The sequence below is a fragment of the Protomyctophum bolini genome (genome assembly GCF_963924005.1).
Source record: "Protomyctophum bolini genome assembly, chromosome: 12".
NCBI classification, from domain to species: Eukaryota; Metazoa; Chordata; class Actinopteri; order Myctophiformes; family Myctophidae; genus Protomyctophum; species Protomyctophum bolini.
In genome coordinates, this window is record NC_137873.1 from 3,789,669 (window position 1) to 3,811,811 (window position 22,143).

Sequence of the window (22,143 nt, forward strand, 5' to 3'; positions counted from 1 at the left end):
CACTACCAATAAGTGGCTGCGTGGCACTACTGTTTTGTGTATCCATTGTTTGAATTAAAAGCCCTCCATCATTCCATATACACGGGCCAGCCAATGCTACGTTTTTAACTGGTCTTGTTTTGACTGGAGTGCAGCTGCTGTCGGGAAGATACATTTTCAGGAAAATATAAAAATAATTGTCAGAAAAAAAAACGTATATTAAAAATAAAAAAGCAACACTGCCTCGTCAAAGTTGGTATTCTGACTTTGTACATTGTCAGTTACTACTTGCACGTGTTGTTATATTATCACCACTTTACCCGAATCCAGCTCAAGTGGAGTGGAGGTTTTCTCCGTCATTGATAAGAACAGTGCTGCTGCACTGGCTCTCCGAGCTCACACAATGCATCGTAACGCGTGAACGAATGCCCCGGTGCTTCATGACACTGCTTATATAGGCCTACAATAATGTGCAGGACTTTAAATATTACAATAACTTCTGCAAAGAGGGATTCATTGGCGGCGACGGAGTTGCAGTTTCAGTGAACTAGCGAGAGCAGTGTGTTTATCTTCCGCTCCGCGAGTCTGACTGCAGGGGAGAGGTGGTGGAGTTGGGGGCTTTCACAGACAGGGGAGAGGTGGTGGAGTTAGGGGCTTTCACAGACGGGGGAGAGGTGGTGGAGTTAGGTGCTTTCACAGACAGGGGAGTGGTGGTGGAGTTGGGGGCTTTCACAGACAGGGGAGATGTGGTGGAGTTAGGTGGTTTCACAGACAGGGGAGACGTGGTGGAGTTAGGTGCTTTCACAGACAGGGGAGAGGTGGTGGAGTTGGGGGCTTTCACAGACAGGGGAGACGTGGTGGAGTTAGGTGCTTTCACAGACAGGGGAGAGGTGGTGGAGTTGGGGGCTTTCACAGACAGGGGAGACGTGGTGGAGTTAGGTGCTTTCACAGACAGGGGAGAGGTGGTGGAGTTGGGGGCTTTCACAGACAGGGGAGACGTGGTGGAGTTAGGTGCTTTCACAGACAGGGGAGAGGTGGTGGAGTTGGGGGCTTTCACAGACAGGGGAGACGTGGTGGAGTTAGGTGCTTTCACAGACAGGGGAGAGGTGGTGGAGTTGGGGGCTTTCACAGACAGGGGAGAGGTGGTGGAGTTGGGGGCTTTCACAGACAGGGGAGAGGTGGTGGAGTTGGGGGCTTTCACAGACAGGGGAGAGGTGGTGGAGTTGGGGGCTTTCACAGACAGGGGAGAGGTGGTGGAGTTAGGTGCTTTCACAGACAGGGGAGAGGTGGTGGAGTTGGGGGCTTTCACAGACAGGGGAGAGGTGGTGGAGTTGGGGGCTTTCACAGACAGGGGAGAGGTGGTGGAGTTGGGGGCTTTCACAGACAGGGGAGAGGTGGTGGAGTTAGGTGCTTTCACAGACAGGGGAGAGGTGGTGGAGTTGGGGGCTTTCACAGACAGGGGAGAGGTGGTGGAGTTGGGGGCTTTCACAGACAGGGGAGAGGTGGTGGAGTTGGGGGCTTTCACAGACAGGGGAGAGGTGGTGGAGTTAGGTGCTTTCACAGACAAATTGATGCCCTTGTCGTATAACGGTGTCACTCAAAAGCAGTGAAAATAACCGACCTACAAGCTCACACCGCGTGACATCGTAAAGCTCTGTGATCTTGTGGATTGGGTATCTGTGTTTTGTATGAATGTTAAACCAATTTAATGGTTTAATGGTTTATGACTAAACTGCTTCGAAGGCAGGTTCTTTTTCTTCCATTTCCTGAGAAGTACATGATTTTGGAATTGGAATGGCATGCAAGGTTTTACGCCCGACGGTGACAGCGTTTCATGTTTTCCACAATGGGGCAGAAGCTGACATATAGGATCCGCAGTGTGCTATCGTAGACGTACCTTGACAGATGCAATTAAGTCAATAGCACAGAGGGGGCTGTTGCATGGGAAAAGCATGCATAATGAAATGGCATTGTGCTTGATGCCTATGCATCATGGCAATTAGATTAACACACGCCTGTGGCTGTGCAACGCTTAGATCATCCCTGACAATTTGCAATTTAATAGCGACCTACCCGCCGTGTTGTAATGAGTGCACTGGCCATGGTCTTATAACCTAATTACATCTGTCACTGGATGCCAGATGAAAGCATCCCCCCCCCCCCTCCCCACATACACACACACACACATACAAAAATGCAGACTTGGTGACGCTCCAAGACGTTAAAGACAGATGCCAAACAGTTGTTATAGGTGACTTGAAATTCAATTCGCCGATACTCTGAGGAGCACATTGATCACTATGGCTGTAGCAGAAAATGTTGATTTGGCTGCAGAAAGCATAGTGTGGAGGAAAGACAACATTCACCCTGGTGTTTTTCGGGCACGTCATTATAGGCAAAAATGTTGCAACTATATAGAAAAATGTAATGCTTGGAGGAGCGCAGGTCTCCGCCAGGCCGGGTTGGCTACCCAGGCCCCACACATTCTGGAAGTCAATCAATAGACAGTGAAAAATCGGGACTGATATGCATCTTGATCACATGGCTCCAGAGATGATGTGTACAAAGGCGGGGACATCGATTCTGGCACAAATGGCAGTTGCTGATCGAGTGATCAAAGGATGAAATGTATGAAATACGATTGATGGGCCAAAATGTGAAAGTGACCTGTTATAGCACCACAATGAGGTCAAATTGAAAGATTAAGGTGACTGTCCTTCCTTTGCATATATATGGGAGTGTTTCACAGCAATCAGACACTGCATTTGCCTATGATTCTGCTCAGTGAGGTATACAGTTTATAGTTTTATTACCATTTCAACAGGAAGCAGAGATATCGTAACATATATTGTACATTATTGCTCATGATGTGCAGCTTGACCAAGTAGAAAAAGTAAAGCTACAGCACAATTGCAATCTTGACCTTTATTCTTTTTAATCGCTCATGCCTTACAATAATAAAGCACTTTGACTTGGCTGTGTACGGATTGTGCAATACCAGCCTTTTATGTTGTGAACTTGTAGATCGGCCTCACGGTGCGACACCGGGGCACAACTAATCACAAATCCGGCTTCATGTTTTTAAATGAATAAAAACATGTTTAATACAATAGAAATGACTGTTTCTACTAAAACTAATGTGCTATAACAAACTTTGCCTTGAATGCAGTGTTGATTTTGACACCATTTTAGTTTTAGTCATATAGTCTTGCATAGTTTTCATTTAGTTTTTCATCACATTTTAGTCACCTGGAATGTTTTAGTGTTAGTCTAGGACCTCTAGGTTAAGTTGCCTATATCATACGATTTTAGTCGACTAAATCCCGATTAAATGAATCCAAAGAGAGAAGAGAAGATAAGAGATTTTTTGCAGCCTTGGGTGTTTTAAGTACATCTATCACGTACACTGTATAAATGGTTTGTCTGTTTTAGTGTTAGTCTAGGTTAAGTTGACTACAGTATATCATACGATTTTAGTCGACTAAATCTACAGTTGATTTAGTCGACTAAAATGTATTATGGCGGGGCCTTGATGCCGTTGTAATGGCTGATTTACTTTGTGAGCTTGTAGATCGTCTATGTTCAGCATGCAAACCAAGCGTAAAATGACTTACCGGTATACTGGGTCGTCTGGGATTTCGAGGCTACTTGTACACTAGTTTTTAGTTGACGAAATTGTCAATATATTTAGTCTTAGTTATTGTCATCATAGCTTACTTTTCATGTAGTTTCCCTTTTAGTTTTCGTCAGCGAAAAAAGGTAATCGACGAACATTTTTCATCACAGTATTAGCCTGCTGCATGACTGCAATGGCAGACCTTTCCTTCATTCACTCTCTCCCCTCCTCCTCTCTGTCGCATTCCGTGCCCCCCCCCCCCCTTCCCCCCACACGGTGTCTCTCATAATTAATTCTCATGGCACCTTCATGCACAAGACGAGTCACAAGATGTCACCTCACTGTCCTGGCTGAAGCCCCCCATACGTTTCTGTCACGCGGCCAGCTTTTCACACTATCTCTTCTCATTACAGAGGAGACTGCCACCACCTGCATGGCTTAATGTCCTCCCGGCCGACCCTCAGGGGGGCCTTTCGCACCCTGGGCCTGAGCGTATATGTCATTTTTACGAGCGCTTTACGTTGGCCTCCGTTGGGCTCGCAGCAGGCTGTCCATGCGTGCTCCGAGCCTATAGAAAGTCGAGTAAATCTGCCAAGTTTAATTAAAATAGCTCTCCCTTTGTGCCTTCTCCCCGTCCCCCTGTCCCCTGTCCCCGGTGACATAATGGTGCAGGGAACTTCCTTCCACACGGAGCTGACTCAAAAGGGAGTGACCCTCGGAGAGAATAGAGGCGCGTTGCACTATTTTATGATGACTTAGCAAAAAAAACGGGCCCCATCACCCCTCTCTCGCTCTTCCTCTCTTTTCTCTCTGTTTGGCCTGGTTTACACCATGTAGAAATTACTTTAGAGAGAAAAAAAATTCTTTGATCGCGGAGTGTGCGCACTGTGTACTGTAGAAATAATTGTGGACGGATAACTGGATTCAATCAACATTTACGACGCATACAGTGGGTTATTGTACACAGAGGGCCGCTCTGTGGGAAACAAAAGTGGTTTTCTATTGAATATGGCGATATAACTGCAGCCCCCATGCGGTCTCTCACGGTCCGTTGTCCTTCCTATCGGAGTAATAATGACATTGTGAAGGTTGATCAATGGGGCCCTATTCATGTCACTTTGTTTAGGGACTCACATTGGAGCCATTGATTGTTTATGGCTCACATCTGGTCTGTGGGCATTAAATGAATCCAGAGAGAGAAGAGAAGATATTTTTTTGCAGCCTTGGGTGTTTTTTAAGTACATCTATCACGTACACTGACTGTATAAATGTTTGTCCCTAGAAAATGTAAAAAAAAAAAAGGAAAGGAAAGCAGACCTTTCAAGAACATGAGCATTCACCACTTACATAATGAAAATACTTTGTACCAGACATCTTTACAAAGTCATTCTTGTTCCTCCCCTCTCAGCGTCCTCTCCTCCCCCACCCTTGCTGCTGTTCACACTTCTCTCTTCCACTCCTCTCTCCTCTTCTGGTATATTCTCTTGTCTTATATCCCCTTTTCGCCGCTCTCTGTTCCTCTATGCATCTCCTCTCTATGAGTCCCGGGCTCCAACAACACTGCCACACCACCTGCCCTCTTCTCTCCTCCTGGTCTTTTCTTATCGCTCCCTCACAGCGTGGCTGTCAGTCGAGGCCCGCCGCGCTTCCGCCGGTCGCTCTGTGCCCAGCCCCTATTATCGGAGCGGTACAAAGAGTCGCAGTGTCGACTTGTCAGGCTAATAAACATCCTTTATGGCGCCCGCCTGGGTGTGCTTCTGAGGAGAGAGGGGGGTGGGGGGGGGGGGGGGAGTCAACCAGCCACTATGCAGTCAGTGGACCATTGATTTTGCGGACGATGCCACACACATCCATCCATTATGTGCGGCAAGACAGGCCGCGATTGTTTTGCCAAGCACAGCCACACTTATGACACGTGTACTCTTAGAGGCTTTTCCGTTTAGCGGTGTCTGACAGAGTGGCGGAGAGGCAGAGGTGGAGATATGAAGAGGGACGGAACAATAGTGAGCCAGAGAAGTGATGGCTGTGAACAGAGCTTATAGTGTCACTCTGGTGGCAGCAACACATCTGATCCTACGCCAGCACGCCGTGCACTTTTGCATAACATTTTCTATGATGACTTTGTTTTGAAACCCATGATTACCACATGTCGTTTCCAGTGGTGGAAGGTAACTAAGTACATTTACACTTACTTACTTTTACTTCTACTCCACTACATCTCAGAGGCAAATATTGTACTTTTACTCCACTACATTTATTTGAAAACTTTAGTTAACTTTGTAGATTTTGATTATTATTACAAAATATATATTAACCACTTCGGCCCTAGATACTGTACATTTCGACCATTTGAAAATAGCCGATTATTTTCCCAATTTCCGAGAGAGAGAGCGAGAGAGAGACATGGGGCTCGAGGGGTGGAAAGGGGGATTGACTCAGACACAAATAGTCTAGGGGATATTGGGGATAACCACCACAACTGTGCATTTTATTAGAAAAGCACAACATTTCTAACCTAGCACATCTCCTTGTTTTTTCTTAAGTTGTCTTTGTACGACGTATATGATCGTACCTACAGTACATGATTTGTACCACAGATTATCGCGCAAAAGTACAGGTAAAATAGCCGATCTACAGGTTCACACTGCATCACAATGCGGCATGCGTTATGAACGTGTAGATCTGCAATTTTTGCTTTGGAACACGGATGCTCTGTGTGTGTGTGTGTGTGTGTGTGTGTGTGTGTGTGTGTTAGGTTGCGCACAAATGGTGAAAAACAACCATGCTGTTTTTGTGCTCAGACGCAGCCACCCACCCACCCACCCAGCCAGCCACACACATAGCTCCGTAAGGGAGTGGTTGCACCACTGCAAAATAATAATGGAGGTTGTCAAAAAGAAACATCATGAGGAATATCATCAGAATGTCACATTTTCATCATACAGTAAGATGCACAATTGCTCTAATATCTGCTCCACCGAGAGAATGTACCACCTTCAGAGCCACTGATTGACAAATGCACTTCAGCACCACGGACAGCGACAGATGTACCAGGTTTCTGCCCAGCAACTATAAGGAGCTGTGGTTACACTGCCAGCATGGTGTCTCCACAGGAATCATACTGGCTCTCCTCTCACTTATATCCTGTGGTGGGGGAAATGATTTACTTAAAGGACCACTTTTCAACCTACCTTCATATATCATTTATCTAATAATTATCTAATTATAATACCCTTCATATACCACATATCCCCGCCTGGTGGGTGGACCTATAAATGTCAACTTAGCCTGCAAGACAATAATGGCTCCCACCGAGGGACCATTAATATCAATCAAAGATATGGGGGATAAAAAAAATCATAAATATTCATTTGAATACTTATATAGCATGAACTGGCTATTATGCCTCGTCGTTGTGCCATTCCCCGGCCATGTTCAGCGCAAGAGCAATAGCTGTCTGTACTATTTCTTAGCAAAAGACTATCCACAGAGGCTCTTCTGCACAGCTCTTTATTTCTTTCAAGGTGAAAGAAATCTATGAAACATGCATTTAACCAAAGATAAGCTGGGAAAGCATAGGCCTACGACGTCATTTTAGATTTTCGTGTTAGCTATTCATAATAGCAGGTATACAAGCTCGCCGCGCATCACTTTGTGCCACGCTGCAAGCTTGTACAGCTACTATGTTTGAAACATCTTTAACCCATTCTGACCTGGCACCCATTTTGGTGTTAGCATCATGTTATGCTTTAGCTATTGAAAAATAGCAGATCTACAAGCTCATAGCGCGCCACCGAGTGGCGCGCTACGAGCTTGTAGGTCTGCTATTTTTGAAAAAATCGAAGAACGACTGACATTTTTAGAATCTGATCTCAGGTCTCAGAATGGGTTAATCAGACCAGTGTGTGTCCCAGTGGAAACCTCGTATGAATCTGATCTCAGGTCAGAATGGGTTAAATAACTACTGGTTTAGAAGGCATTTGAAGCATTGGCCTCAGGTGACCTTACTGCCAGACAACCAGACTGAGCACAAGCCTTGGAATGAGCTTAAACGATCAACCTATCTTCAACCAGCGGGATAAATCGCTGGTTGAAGTCTCATGTAGCTTTGCTTGTACAGAGTACCAAAGTCTGACGTCAATATCGCTAGAGAGGGCTAAGTCCATGGGTTCATGTACTTTTTATTTGCATTGTAATCGCCTCATATTGCATTTTTAAATCGCCTCGTATAAGAACAGTGTTTTAAAAATAAACGAATCATCCCGGCGGTTTCACTCATATGGATATACTGTACTGTTACTGCTGCCAAATTAGTTAAATTTTCGCTAGAAACGGACTGTATCAAATATTAGTGACTGACTGTCATAAATGATACAGAGCCACCTCCCCGTCAATATCGCCAGGACAGTTTATTTATTTCTGGACCACAATTCTTACAGTATATGAGACGAATCTAAGATGAGATGACCCATGTTATACATAGAGGCATTTCTTCCGTGAACCAGTAAATGAGCAAGTGACGTCAGGACGTCGGCGCTCTATTGGCTGTCCTTTGAACGAATACTGGAGAACTCGGCCCGCCGACTCTTCTTCATCTTTGCCGAGATTTCTTCCCGTTTCGCCGACTCTTCGTCACTTTCCGGTCCGAGTTCTGTCTGAGAACTCGGACGGAAAGTGACGAAGAGTCGCCGAAACGGGAAGAAATCTCGGCACTGGAGCGCGCATCTAGCTACTGCATGATGATCATGCACGCTGATCAGACAGCAGATCAATAAAAGCATGCAAAAGCATTCAGCTTTCACAAGTGTGCCCATATAGAGAAGGAAAATAATTAAGAATTCGGTGGCATTTCTTTCACATTGCAAAAGAGCAATTTTTGCTCTTTGCTCTTTGTCCTTATAGATAGAAATGTGATGATTTTTGTATAGTTGTGGATTAACAAATTATAAAGCACAGGGCCTCGCATTTCTCAATGAATAGCTAGCCCAGTGTTTTGATATGTCCAGGTGTGCCGCCTGATTTGTCAGAAACTAACACTAAGTTAGTGTTACTTTCTGTCAAAATCAGGCGGCACACTAACCCTCCCCCAAAAGCAATATTATAGCTAGGCCTACTGGGCTGCAGGCTTCCTATTGTTGTGTTGTCACATGTCTAACCATTAGACGTGCGATAACAACAACACGGAACAATAGACTCTAACGACCCTCGGCCATTGAAATGTTAATGCTTAGATGCATGCAGAAGACGCTAACACTGAGGAGCTAAAGTAAACGTGACGTTGTTGTGATGAAACATAATGTGCCACGAAAAATAGCTGTCCAAAATAGCTGTCCATAGATGTCCAAACATGATCGCCTCGTTCGGCCAGAAAAGGAAAGCATAACTCACAAGCAATGATCCTGTGGTGATCACAAACAAAACAAGGATCGAAACGTCTGCTCTCTGCAAGAGTCTGCATTGACAACTTGTAAACTGACAGCGGAGCATATTGGTCTACGGGGGTTCCCAACTTTTGACCCAATACACCATCTAGTGGCTGAACGACGGAAGACATAAAGGCAAAATGCAGAAGCCAGCTCAGTTCAGATAATAGTATTTATTTACATCAATATAATTTAGAATAATCAATTATTGATCATCATCATTGTTAGCGTTGCTATTCAGATGTAATTCAGTCAGGAAGTAGACAGCTATTTTTCGTGGCACATTATGTTTAATCACAACAACGTCACGTTTACTTTAGCTCCTCAGTGTTAGCGTCTTCTGCATGCATCTAAGCAACCCGCATGCAGTAGCCATCATCATCATTGTTAGCGTTGCTATTCAGATGTAATTCAGTCAGGAAGTAGACAGCTATTTTTCTGGTTTGGGTTTGTTTTGGTTGTGTTGCTTTAGCATCGTTAGCACAGTAGCTAGCAGTAACTTGCAGCTGCAGCTGCTGAAAGTGCCCCGAAACGTGGAGAAAACTCGGCAGAATCTGAAGAAGAGTCGTCGCGCGGCGAATCTTCTTAAGAGTCTGCCGAATATTCTCCACGGTTTGCCGACTTATCTTGAGAAGTCGGCAAAAAGGGTAAATCCGCCGAGTCTTCTTGTTACCCTTTGAACAGGCCTGTCTGTCACAGTACATTCTGGAGAAATCTTTCGGAGGCATTAACGGCAGTCAGGCAAGGCAGAGCAGCGAACCTGTAAAACTGTCACCGCGACCTTCACTTACCCCCAGTATTGATGGGACCCCATCATACAGGGAATATGAATTAGCTCCTACCTCCAGGGATTTCTCCTAACGGGGGCATAGGCATAATTCCTGCCTATATGTCAAAAGAAAAGGGAATAACCCGCATTATAACCTGAGACCAGATTCTACCCTAATGTCTTCTAAAACGTGAAAAACCCATGTTTCTTTCAGTGGTTCTCAAACTATTTCATGTCAAGGACCCCCCAAAAAAATATATGTAATTGGCCCGCCGGATTACATCTGAAAATGTGTTGTTTCAGGTACCTCCCTAGAAGCAAAGATTTGAGTTAAAAACTTTTTCTGTGAAAGCATGTATATTCAAAAAAAATTGCACGCGTTTTCACGATTTTTCTACTATAGATCTGCAATTTTTCAACAGCTAAAGTTAAACAAAAAAATGGTCAAAGTGGTTCAAAGATAAGGTGCCACAGATGCGTCCTCGGGTCTAAATGGGATAGATTAGGTTGTGACTTTAAGGCACGGCCCAGCAAGCCCACGTGTATAAGATGAATTTAAAAAAACATGTTTACCTCTCGCTCCTCCTCCCACACCTCCAAAAATATGTTGTGTTCGCTCGGCAGGCACAGTGATTCCAACGCCCACCACGCGACGACAACAATGCACGAAGCCAAGTGCCGACATCTCCATCTCATCTCCATTCGTCTGCTTCGTCATTTGCCACAGGTTACTGCGCTATACGCCCACAGCTTTATGTGCTACTACACTCTACCACGCAGACAACAACCAAAGCCAGTCTCACTGATCAGAGACATGGAACAATCATTGTCTTGCTATTCGTTTAAGACAATATGGTGTAACTGTGAAACGGATTGCACTTAAAGCACCGTCGCGGTATGAATGAACACAATATTTGCCACACACGCAAAGTCTTGGGATTCGTGCTCGCAACCGCCTTTGCCAGCACGAGATCTCTTGGATTTGTTTAATGTCATTTAATCCAGAATGAATGCTATTTTATTCACCGTTTTTTAGCAGCCATCGTTAGCCTCCGGTGGCTGCCATGGTGTCATCGAATATCCTGGCCCTGAGCGAGCCTGGAGCCCAAATGGAGGGCAATCACTTCCGGGTCGACCGGATGAGGGTTCTTCTTCTTTGTTTCACTGGCACTAGCCTCAGGTTACTCACTATCGTAGCAGCATGGAATGGGTTAATATTTTGTCAATGGAATCTTCATGAAAGGGCATCCGCACTGCACTTAAATCTGTGAATCTTATGAGGATTTTAATTGAGTTTAATTGTCTATCTCCGGCACCTCCGCTATAACTCTTAATAGCAGGTGTATTTTTCTCTCTTGAGAAATACATTATATTATTCAAAGCAAAAATGTTCTCCCTCTTGTCATTTCCCCTCCAGTATTAAATCCATTCAAAGTAAAAGACTGTGGGACACGTAGCTTGATGGATTTCTGTTCTCAGATGCAATTCCATAACCCATTTAGACCGACCGGAGACCTCTACGAATAAAATGTCTTCTAAATCCTGAAAGCGTTCTGAAAAACAAAATGATCTGTAATTGGCCACCGATCCCCATCTGAAAATATGTTGTTCCATCCAAGATACGAGTTAAAAACGAGTATTAAAAAACTTGCACAGGTTTTCACGATTTTTCAAAGAAATTGCAGATCTACAAGATCGTAGCGCGGCACAGATGAGTGCCGTGCTTTAAACCGCTAAAGTTTCAATTAATAAAAAGTGGTTTAAAAAGCTATGAGGGCGACACAGATGCGTTCCTCGGGTTTAAATGGGATAATAACCCACGAGGCACCCGAGGGCCTATATATACAACAGGAGGCAGAGTGGCAGCTCATCTCTGTGTGAATACACTGTGTTTCTGAATTCATTGCCTATGGGGCTCGGCCCTCTCTCTCGCTCGCTCGCTCGGTCTTTGTGTTCGTTCGGCTCTCCCATTCACTGTGTGTCTAAAATGTTCCCACTATAAATAGATGGCACAGTGTCCGTCAGGGTTTCTCCATAACACACACACACACACACACACACACACACACACACACACACACACACACATGCTCATAATGGACCCCGACGTGCTGTCCGAACTCTCTCTCTGCAGCGCCCATCGCTAGCTTTCTGTCAAGGTGGCTGCATTATGCCATTTAGACCCGAGGTCGCATCCGTGTCGCGTCATTAGCTTTTAACCCATTCTGACCTGAGATCAGATTCATACGAGGTTTCCACTGGACACACACTGGTCTGATGAACCCATTCTGACCTGAGATAAGATTCTAAAAAATGTCAGTCGTTCTTAGATTTTTCAAAAATAGCAGACCTACAAGCTCATAGCGCGCCACTCGGTGGCGCGCTATGAGCTTGTAGATCTGCTGTTTTTCAATAGCTAAAGCATGACATGATGCTAACACCAAAACGGGTTCCCGTTCAGAATGGGTTAAACCACTTGAACCATTATTTAAAAAAAAAAATTGTGGCTTTCGCCTTTATTTTTTATAGAGGGATAGACAGTAGGCTGACAGGAAATGGGGAGAGAGAGATGGGGGGGGGGGGGTGACATGCAGTAAAGAGTCAAACCCGCGGCACACTGCCAGACTGGATTAAAACAGCCAAGGTGCCGGGACCGCTGAGCCACGGCCCAGGCCAATTATTTTAAACTTTAGCATGTTGGGAAAAACAGCAGATCCAGCTTTTTTTTTTTTAATGTGCGCAAATCTTTGAATATATATTCTTTCACAGTGAACAACATATTTTCGGATGGAGGTCCGAGGCCAAATACGTGTCATTTACGGGGGTCCCTGACATGAAATGGTTTGAGAACCACAATTTACAATTTAGGCATTTAGCAGAGCGATTTACATTAAGCAAGAACAAAAAGGCATGGCAATGCATCACATACATAAAAAGTAGTTGTCATAAATCATACGCGAGCTTAAGTGTGCAACTTATCCCCGTGGTGCAATAATATAACCGCAGTTATTCATGTCCACAAGTTATATCTTCTCCGCCGTATACTTCCTCCGCTCCGCTGTGGATTGAATGTCAAGCTGTGGCGTGTAGGCCTAATTAGCTCTACCAAGCTTCCAAAGATGCCTTCTTATTATTTCATGCACTTCACATCTCAGCAGACTTTCACTTGAGAAAAAAATAAATCCACAGCGCGGATACAAACTGTGAGGAGGAAACATCACTTGAGGAGGATATGAGGCAAAGTAATAATTCACCTGCTGCCCACCAGTCCTTTTGTTCTAAGTCTGAATCACTGCATAGATAATGGAGCCCTCTCCATGCTCCTTGTGCCCGCCAGTACACTAAACAAACACAATGTGCCGTAATACCTCTAGCTGCCCATTGTATATTCATGTGCACAATAATAATAACTGATTTATCTGGTTTCATAATGCAGCACATACTGTACCGTACTCCATACAGAACAGACCGTGATGAGAGTTATATGCCATATAGCCTTTAGAATTCTATATGTTCCAAAAGTGCAAGCATTTGTTTTATATAATACATCGCTCACTGCCACCCCTATAGGCTTCTTCCCGAGAATCCTGAGAGCATCGATGTAAGCCACCTTAAGCTTGCGCAAACTAACTTATTTTTGTAATTCACCCATAAGGGGGCTGTATACAGCGGGGTGCAGTACGCTCTAAATAGATTTACCTACACCTCCTCTGAGCAATAGTGGAATTTCCTGGGTAACATGTTGGCTTGCACATAGTACATTCTGCGCTGTATGTATGGTTGATACATACAATATATTGATATTATATTATGCCTATACAGTACATATTATGAGTTGGATCAGGGGTCAGGTACAACGTGCCAATTCAACGCTGCACTCACTCGGGTCTTCGCTGCGATGCGCACACGCGCTTTGGAGTCGGTCAGTAGTACGGTGGGACGGTTCTCGAGATACTGTACGTGAACTGCATGTGAACTCACTGGCTCGGCAGCACTCGCACGTACGCAGAGATTTCACATTGTTACAGTAGGACATGCAGACTTCTACAATACTTTTACTTCTACTCCACTACACCTCAAAGGAAAATATTGTACTTTTTATTTGTTTGGAAACTTTAGTTACTACTGTAGTTACTTTGATTATTATTACAAAAGCCCTTTGCGTTGCGACGCATTGTGAGCTTAAGGCTTGTGTCTCCTAATGGAAGTGCGTAGTATTGTGTACTCATCATAGCAATGCATTTAACCTTGCAGCTTTCACAAGACGAGCAGACACAATGTTCTAGAATTCTATTTGTATCGTATCCCATACACCATTGTTTTTTTTTTTTGCATACCTGGAATTTCCTATTTATCCTTACTGGTACAAGGTACATTATGGTGCCATAATTATTTGGACAAGCTGTTTTCTTTGTGCTTTGGTCTCCATGCCATGTTGGACACGGAAAAGACTATCTTGGCGTAGTGGAAGCAGTGTCACACATCATACTCATAGGCTCACGTACAAGAGTGTGTGTGTGCGTGGCTGCGTGCGTGTGTGTGTGCGTGTGTGCGTGCGTGCATGCAAGTTCATGTGGCTGAAGGAGGGGCAGGCTTTTTAGACCGCTGATAGCTGCCATCAAAGCTACACAGGAGTGCACTTGTGTGAAGTAGTGTGGCCCGCGCATGCAGCAGCTGTTGATTGCTTTCCGTGCCAGATTCCTGTGGCAATGAGGAGTGAATGAGCCGGCACTCCCTGAGATACGGATGGTGCTGCTGGGGGCATGCCACTGCATGCCCATGTTTATTCCAGGGTTTGGCTACTGTGTGAACCTCACTCCACTCATCTCTCATCTCCTCTCATCTCTCCTCTCATCTCTCCTCTCCTCTCCTCTCCTCTCCTCTCCTCTCCTCTCCTCTCCTCTCCTCTCCTCTCCTCTCCTCTCCTCTCCTCTCCTCTCCTCTCCTCTCCTCTTCCTCCACTCTCCTCTTCCTCTCCTCTCCTCTCCTCTCCTCTTCCTCCACTCTCCTCTTCCTCTCCTCCTCACTCCACTCTACTCTCATCTCCTCTCCTCTTACTCCGTTGCCTAATTTCTTTCGCGTTTTCCATTTCTATTTTTCTCTCATCTTACCTTGCTCACTCTTCCCTCTAATATATCCCCCCCCCCTCTCTCTCTCTCTCTCTTGATTTTTACCCCCACCAATCTCTCTCTCTCTCTCTTCCTCTTCTGAACAGTGTGCTGTCCCCAGGAAGCAAGACGTGATGAATTGATTCCTGTGAAAGAATAATCACCTAGCTCTCTCTCCCTCTCCCCCTCTCTCTCTCTCCCTCTCTCCCCCTCTCTCTCTCATTCCATCCCTCCCCACCCCTCTCTCTCCCTCCCCACCCATCTCTCTCTCTGTCTCTTCCTCTCCCATGCTGTGATGGCAGATGCAAGTGGATGTGTCCCAGCAGTGCCAGTAGTGCCATAGCCAGCACCCCCCCCCCCCCACACACACACACACACACACACACACACACACACACACACACACACACACACACACACACACACCCTTCATAATGGTATTCACCATTCATAATCACCATCTGTAAATTCCTGTACTTACTTATTTATATCAGAGTGCTTTTGGAGGCAAACAGCTCTTTTCATCTGCTGTGAATGAAAGAACAGAAGTGTGTGTGTGTGTGTGTGTGTGTGTGTGTGTGTGTGTGTGTGTGTGTGTGTGTGTGTGTGTGTGTGTGTGTGTGTGTGTGTGTGTGTGTGTGTGTGTGTGTGTGTGTGTGTGTGTGTGTGTGTGTGTGTGGACTAACAGATTGGTTGGTCGCCTTGCCCATCTTGTCAGAGACAATGAAGGTAGTATGGGGTACATGCTATGTTCTACTGTACATGCATGTGTTACAGTATACGTGCATTTGTGTGCAAGAACATTCGGATGGACACAGGAGCGCTGATACAGCATGCACACACACACACACACACACACACACACACATCTACATATAGGCTGTTTTTTTACATTGTAGACAGACAGACAGACAGACGCATAAGGGTCATAGCAGCACTGCAGTTCAATTAACACAGAGGATTCTTATTCGCCGACGAACACACAAGCGCCAATAAGGCACTGTGTCCGAGTCACTGCAACGCCATCGTCGTCCCCCCTCCCCACCCTGCCAGGCCTGCTCAGTTAATCCCACTTTGGGTTCCTTTCTGCCTTAATTCCACTTAGACGAGCGTGCCTCAGTACATTTCCATTTGCCTCTGTGTGACAGCGACACAGTAAAGTCCTGAGTGTCCATGTGACTTGCGGGAGCGAGCGCACTAATGGAAACACAAGGTCCCGTTTCCAGTTTGCACCACTCTCTTCAGAGTCAAATGAACACGGAGGAGTTTACTGTGTAAGAAGAGACGACTTGTCACTCATCTGTCGGACTCCGCCAGGCTGTGGTGGGAAAAGGACTCACGTTTTTTTTACTTAAAGGGGAATACCACTCATTTTCGACATTAAACTGTCATAATATACCTTAGAGTTGTATAATAAACAGTACCCCCCCTGCTGTGTAGCCTAGAACTGGACGTCTTTTTTTTCAACCCTGTGTCAATCATCTAATGTGATCCTGGGCTCTACACACCCTCCGCCAACCTAGTCCCCATATATGGGGGACAAGGGGAGAGCAACGGACTTGAACTCATGCTTCCTTCATGCCCGAGTGTCCAAGTTGCTCCTTTACAACCTGACAGGGGCGAGTTTCCCTGGTTGGACGTAGCGCGTGGAAGGAACACGTTATTCCAACCAGTTCCTTTCCCCTCCATCAGGCTTGAACTTGGGGTCATGTGATCGATTGCAAGTCAAAGAGTCCAACTTTGTGATGTCTTTGATCACATGACCCCAAGTTCAAGACCGGGGGGGTACTTTTTATTATTTAAGTAAAAGTATCGATACTGCAGTGTAGAACTACTCCGTTACAAGTAAAAGTCTGGTAATCAGAATTCACTTGAGGTAAAGTAGTGAAGCATTGGTATCAAGTACAAAGTGCTCATTATGCAAAATGTCCCATTTCAGTTCAAAATGTATAAAAACTTGCGTGTGCGCATGCGTGTGTGATTGTGCGTGTGTGTGTGTGTGTGTGTGTGTGTGTGTGTGTGTGTGTGTGTGTGTGTGTTTTCTCTACCAAGTTTAAATATTTAATTGAGGCTGAAATCTGACCTTGTATAAGAGACTGATGTGGAACAATACATTGTCACCATCGTCACAGAATTCTAATGAATTCTGCTCCTTCTCTCTCTCTCTCTCTCTCTCTCTCTCTCTCTCACACACCTTTTCTTTATCTTGCTGGCTTTCTCCCTCTCTCCATCTATCTCTTCCTCACCATGTTCAAAAATTCAGCCACAAGTCAAAACCATTGTCGTGGCAGAAACTGTTTGTTTGTGATTTGTGTGCCTGTGTGTGTGACTGACTGACTGACTGTGTGAGAGAGAGAGACAGATAGAGAGACAGATAGAGAGACAGATAGAGAGAGATAGAGAGAGAGAGAGAGAGAGACACACACACAGAGAGAGAAACACCAAGCACCAAAGGGCCATGGGTCATGGCCTATACGTTTCATGAAGCACTTGTGCTACCGGCTAATCTCACCATTCTAATGATGCTAATCATCATTCTAATCAGGTCCCACTGGTTGCTAATCAGAGATGTATATGCAATGCATGTGTGTCGGTAAGTTCACGTGGCTTGATACATTTTCACCTACAGTATATGCCCCCTTGCAGGGGCATGCATGCACGCACACACACACGCACACGTGCGTGCACACACACACACACACACACACACACCCACCGATTCATATCTCAAGTGGTTTCTTTCCCAGTTCATAGTGGCACTAGTAGGACACTATTACCCAATCAACACACACAGGCAGGCACTGCATTGTGTGCATTTGTATGTGTGCTGCCTTGCATCATTTGAATGTACACCATCACATCCAGCGAAACATGAACGTGTGTTTCTGTAACATCCCCCTTTCTCTCTTTTCTGGCCAGGTGCTGAGCAAGGAGAAAATCTGCAATTTGAAGAAATCCAGCGAGAAACAACCAATCACACGCCAGGTGAGCAACCGACTTCAAGCGTTAACGTGTGCACCGCTGGGCGCACGCCACGGCGCACGCCTCGCCTGCATGTGTCGTGTGCACATGTTCTCACGCAGGAACCAGTGACATGTATCTCCTCTCTCCACATAGTTAGGTTACTTGATTGTTCCACAGAGCTCAGCGAATGGAATCCGTTTGCAAGGTCGGCTGCAGACCAATTACACTATGACTGTGCTTAATGTGTCCTGAAGGCCTTTTTATATCGTGATTCACAGCCGTGACTCTCTATGCTGGGTGAGGCTAGACATGCTATTAGATAGGCCTAGACTCTATAGTGCCATGTTCTGTCTGTCTTTGTCTCTGCAGGGCAAGTTCCTGCAGCACCGCAGGCGTGCATTAATGATGTTAAACCACCCCCTCTCGTGTAATATTGCTTAATTATATAACCATTGTTTTAATGCCAATGCAGTGATCATGCTACGGATACAACAAGTGTTGTCAAGGTGCTTAACACCTGATTTTCATTCATGCCGTTTCACTCTTTCTTTTTTCCAAATGTACATTGAAAGAGGAGGTAGAAGACATTTAAAAACATAATGGTCTGCCTAACGATGATTGATGTCACTGGTGGACGGGTTTATGAACTGCCCGGCCCTCCTATGAGACACCGACACAATTGTGGTATTTTATCATTCATTAGTGAGGACCAATTATATGAAGATAAGTTGAAAAGTGGTGAAGTGGTCCTTTAAACTACGATAAACAACGTTAAACCCACTTTGCCACTCGTTTTTCCATTTGATTTGCCACTCACTTCATGCACGCGCTATAGTACTGCATGTGCTTTATGCAATTTCCACTTTCTACAGGTAGCCTCGTTTGGTGCCTTTGTTGTGAATTGCTACTCTTTAACACACCTCCGGTTTCTTCACACCCCCTCAGGGCAGGTGAGGGCTCCCACACCGGCAAGGTTTTGCTACGCCTCCATGATGCTCTGAGTTCACTGTGAGATTAAAAAAAAAAAAAGTTCAAAGGCAATTCTCAGCTACACAGCATGCGTGAACGACCCTCACACCTGGAAATAAATATTTTGCAGCACCACTCGGTGGCGCGCTACGAGCTTGTAGATCTGCTATTTTTCAATAGCTAAAGCATAACATGATGCTAACACCAAAATGGGTTCCCGTTCAGAATGCGTTAATGGGGTCCAAATGTCCAATCACTCACACTTGAATCTCGCACCGTAGGTTGTTGCTAGTGAGTACCAGAGCTCTTTGTGTGGCTCTTCAGAGTGTGGAAATCAGAGCACGGCTTGTTTTTGTAATGCAAGCTGAAGCTGTATAACTCTGCACCGATGGCTTTGCATGAGTCCTCGATAATAATTACCAGCATGAAAGAAAAAATGTGTTAAATGCATTGACAAACCTCTGAAGTAGTACACTTTGTACTGTGATCGCTGCTATTCGTTTTTAACTTACTGGTGTTGCGTCAAGGGTCATTTCGCGCTGCATATTTAGTATGAAAGGCGCTATACAAATGAAGCATATTGTTTTTAACACTACTCTGGTGGTCGTACAGCGAGAAGGCTCGCATATTATTTGTGGGCTTTGCACCAGTAAAGGGCAGAGAGAGGAGCAGTTTGCCTTTCTAATTACTCCTCATAGGATCCCTGCCATTGATCGTTGCAAATGCCCATTGATTTTTAGCCGTGCTCTGTGCTGGCGCACAGCTTGACTTTTCCGTTGAATGCCAAGAGTCACAGTCGGGACCACAAATGTCTGACATCTGTGTATGCATGTTTGCATACTTTGTGTGTGTATCATCAAGCCAGTCTGTAGCGTGCGTGCGTGCGTGCGTGTGTAATGTGGATGGCTAATGAATACAAAAGCCTATGCTTTTCCATTGAATTGAGAGGCATTGATCGTGCCATGAGAAACTGTTTGCTTACGGCACTTACAGAACATGTACATGGATTGGAGACATCTCCAGGCTATTGGCAAAGTGCTCACAGTTGGATACGATCGCAAGGGTTCCCTCCTCAAGGTCCCTAACACATCGACTGACACAGTGCAAGATTGGATTAAGTTGCACAAACTCTAGTCAACCAACAATTGGGTACAAATAAAATAATGAAGCACATAGAAACTTTGAGAATCTTTGAATTATTTTTTGAAAATGTCGAAATGTTAATGTACAGCAATGCATTGGTAATTGCGAACGCAGTGATTGCGAACGCAGACCTAGCAGATCATGTCTGTCTGTGTGTGTGTGTGTGTGTGTGTGTGTGTGTGTGTGTGTGTGTGTGTGTGTGTGTGTGTGTGTCTGTCCCGCTATACGTCCAAATATGGAGTGTGTTGCATCATCAGCTCCATATGGGCACAAAAGGGGCCAGGTCCACATATACAGTAACAGCGGGACAGACAGACAGACATGATCTGCAGGGTCTCAGCTGCGTTCGCTTCCCGCGTTTGCGCGTCTTAGGCCTACTGGTATTATAGAAAATGTAATAATGGTACGTTTGAATATTTAATCACTTTCAAAGCCATGCACATTTGAATACATATTTTGAAAAGCAAGTGCTTCAGTATTTAAGTAGAAATGAGCAATTTTCACTTGAGTAGTTGAGTAATATTTGACCAGTGGTATCTATATTGTGACTCGAGTATCTTTTTTAAGATATTTTTTTGGCTTTATAGCCTTTATTGATGGATTACAGTAATGTAGACTGGAAACCGGGGAGAGAGATGGGGTGGAAGACAGACACATGCACAGTAAAGTTCGTCGGGATCTAGACTCGAACCCGCGACACACTGTCATGCTGGATTACCAGCCAAGGTGCCTGGACCGCTTAACCGGCCTGCAGGCTGTACTGGTCGTCGCCAGTGTTTGGAATTGCATTTGGGCAGCGACCGAAAGCCACTTAAAGACACTACACCCTTTTTGCAAAAGAATACATGTTAATGACATTTAGAAGATTTAGAACACTTTCCTGGGGGTCTTTATGTGTGTAATATGTGGTTTTAGATTTTAGCAGTGAGCCCAGTGTCTCTCATGTCATCGACACTGCGCGCACTTCCCGTGAAGTTTCCCTTTAAGGGAACACAGAAGGGGCAGATGTAAAAATGTACCCAGCTTAATTGTCCCCAAGCGATTATGCCTACATTGTGACCACCGTGGCTTTTTTTTACATTTACATTTTAGACACAATTCAAGTCTCAAATCCCTCAGGGCCCACGGATAGATAAAACATAATGGCGCGTCTATCGATGGTGTATACTAGTGTTTAAGAAAATCTCCTCCGGTTGCCTGTAAGTGATTTCCACCACAGGTGAAAAAGGAACAAAGAAAAGATAAGTGCAGCACTCTTTGGTGTCCACTAAATTGAATGTCTGTCCAGTTTTTATAGAAATGGTCTAGCACTCAAGTGAGCTTAATGTGTTCGATGAAACTAGGCCCAGGACAATAGCCGTAAAGATGTCTGATGCTGTGATGCCAATGTCCTTAAAGCATGAAGTTCCATGAACACGCACGCATGCACGCATTCACACACACACACACACACACACACACACACATTACCGACTCCGTTTCTCTTGCTTCATCTGTGTTTTCTCGTCATGTAGCACGATTGATAGTAGAACGTTTGCTAAATGTATCGTACATTGCATTAAACTCCAATATTAACAGACGTGCACGTTCACAGCCCACTTGATGCTGTACATTTGACATGCATCTGGATATGTGTTTATATACTGGACATGCGCACGTATTCTTCACACCGCATACTCTAGTTACTTACGTACCTTAAGTCCTCCAGTCAAAACACATTTGATTCGTGAATGAGATTCCCAAGGTTGATATCAATAACTGATTCTCATGGGTCACACAAAGCCTCCTGTTGAAAGAGAGCTGCTTCTTAAGAGACACATTCATATTCTTGGCTGCGTTTGCAATCCATTCAACTTTATTATGCGTGCAGCCCGCAAGCAAGCAAGCAAACCACCTTGAGATATGTATGCATGTATGAGCTCTTGGGTCAGTTCGGGTGAGGCCTTTGCCTGCTCTTCATTGTGCTCTTTGACTCTATTTGGCTCTGCAAACTACATTCTGTACATTAGCATTATAAAAAAAGTATAAGCAGAGAAGTTGTGAAAATGTGTGCCAATCTTTGAATATAATATGCTTTCGCAGCAAATGTTTTAACTCATGTATTTGCTTCTGGGAGGGGGGGCTGGAGGAACAACCTTTTTTCAGATGCGGCCAATTACATATCATTTTGGT